This window comes from Eptatretus burgeri, chromosome 13 (assembly GCF_056783735.1).
Source record: "Eptatretus burgeri isolate ZD-2024b chromosome 13, Ebu_testis_v1, whole genome shotgun sequence".
Classification (NCBI taxonomy): Eukaryota; Metazoa; Chordata; class Myxini; order Myxiniformes; family Myxinidae; genus Eptatretus; species Eptatretus burgeri.
Window position 1 is genome coordinate 34443512 of NC_140973.1, and position 2500 is coordinate 34446011.

The following is a 2500-nucleotide window of genomic DNA, read 5'->3' on the forward strand; positions in this document are numbered from 1 at the left end:
ATATATATATATATATATATATATATATATATATATATATATATATATATATATATATATATATTCACTGTCCCGATACGTCACGGAAATGCAGCGTGATGGGAGTGCAAGGTAAGGCAGTGTGAGGGGAGGGTCCGTCTCAATGTCACTACTATTCAGCCTCATCCGGAGATAACCATCGTCTGGGCGACAGGTATACTAAGGGGGGAGGAGAAAAAGAGGAGTGGGGTTGTGAGAAGGTCTGGGGGAAGTGAAGGCAGCATGAAGGTAGGGGAAAGAAGTGTGATGGGAGGGCAGGGGAAGGCAGTGTGAGGGGAGGGGCTATCCGGGCAGAACCATCTGGACATGTCCAGAGATAACCACTGTCTGCCCAGACAGAACTACCGTCCAGATATAACCACCGTCCAGATACATGTGAAGGTTACCACCATCCGAATACGTGTGGTGACAACCACAATCTGGGAATAACCACCGTCCAGATACTTTCGGACACAGAAAGAGGGGGAGAAGGGAAGGTAGAGAAGGAGAGAGGGGGGGGGAGACATGGAGAGGGAATCTGGCAGATGTGAAATCCAGTTTAACAGCACAAACATTGATGAAGCGCCCTGCCTGTGAAACGCTGGAATGGCAGTTTATAGCTGGGTTGGGGTTCAAACCCAGGCTCTGCAGCTTAGAGCAAGCGAGCATGGAAACAGAAGACAAGTTTTACATCATGAATTAATTGTTCCGTTTTTTGATAATTTCTCAAAAATGTGCAACTTTTGACAAAAAGAACATGTGTATTTGACATTCTAATCTATTAATACATCTTTTGATGCAATATTTACAGAATGAGTAAGCTAACGAAACTCAAAAACTAAGCCTTTTTGAGCATTCATCCCCCAGCCTATTAAGCCCATCAAGCCTGCTCAGTGGTTGTCAAACTGTGGTAGTTTGTCCATGCTCTATCCTTTTAAATGCTGAGCAACAAGCAAGGAAGCAACACAACACATTTTAACTGTTTGGTATGACTGGCCAGGATTCGAACCGCCGACCTTCCAGACTCAAAGCAGACTTTAACCATCACACTGCTGAGTCTGGTGTTGTGACATTCTTTCTGATATGTAGTCAAACGTGGGCTTAATGTGTTGAAGTGAATCATTGCATCAATTTTGAGCTTTCCAAGAGCTAAATTAATTGACTTTCATAGAAAGAAGGAATTTTTGTATTCACAAGAGAAAAATTAAGTAAGCTAAAATCCGTAATAATGATGAGATTACCCCCCACCTCCATATCCCAGGGATTTTGTAAAATGTGAGCTTCTAAAATTGTGTTTTAGCCAATTTGTGACGTTTTTCACTCCTTTACTGTCAAAGACTCAAAATTCATATTACGGAAAAACACTTTCAAAAGTTTAAGTGAAAAAAAAATGTGAAAAGTTTAAGATCTACGTTAAATTTACAAGACTTGAAAACAAAAAATAACTGAGGCAGTGTAATATGTTTGGCCTTAACATTGCCATTATTGTTTAATCAACTAAGAATAAATTTTGGAGTTATAATTACTTCCACCACCAAACATGGAGATTATGTTTTCACCTCTGTCTGTCTGTCTGTCTGTCTGTCTGTCTGTGAGCAGGATATCTCAAGTTATTGACAAATTCAGATGAAACTTGGTGGACAAGTTCAGTGTCTGATAAGGGCGAATTGATTTGATTTTGGTGAAGATGTGGATCTGGATCCAGATGCTAGTACTTTTGAAGTAATTCTTCACCATCGAGAGATTGGGCCAAAAATGACATATTACATGATATCTCAAAAAGTTACAGATGGATTCGGACGAAACTTGGTGGACATTTGGGTGTGTGAGAATGACGAATCGATTCGGTTTTTGTGATGATCTGGATGTTTTTTAAAAAGTCATTCTTCATAATTGAGTGGCAAAGCCAAAAACGATATATGGTGCGGGATTTCAAAAATATTTGGACGGGTTATATCAACACTTCGTGGATGAGTTGGGTCGGTGACAAGAACAAGCAGATTAGATTTTGGTGAGTGTGCATTTTGCATTGAATGGTTTTTATTTGATTTATGCTGTGTCTGCATATGTATTTATTGCGGGGAAGCATTATTTTATTACAATCTAACAGAATGGTGGGTGGTAAAAGGATGCTGACATCAAAGTCTCTGCTTGTGAATAAATTTTCATGCAGAATTTTCATGAGTGTGCACAATTTACAGGTGGTCTTCATCGTGCTGTAATAAAACTCCATTTCTGGTCTCTGTCTCTGTCTCTGTCTCTGTCTCTGTCTCTGTCTCTGTCTCTGTCTCTGTCTCTGTCTCTGTCTCTGTCTCTGTCTCTGTCTCTGTCTCTGTCTCTGTCTCTGTCTCTGTCTCTGTCTCTGTCTCTCTCTCTCTCTCTCTCTCTCTCTCTCTCTCTCTCTCTCTCTCTCTCTCTCTCTCTCTCTCTCTCTCTTTTTCTCTTTCTCTTTCTCTTTCTTTTTCTCTCTCTTTCTCTCTCT

The 2500-nt window shown here is 40.3% G+C and overlaps 1 protein-coding gene across 9 annotated transcripts in view; it reads left to right on the forward strand.

Moving 5' to 3' along the window:
- The window catches only part of LOC147014221 (neuronal cell adhesion molecule-like), a 395545-nt gene that overhangs the window by 366218 nt on the left and 26827 nt on the right, over nucleotides 1-2500 (forward strand). The window lies entirely within an intron of this gene.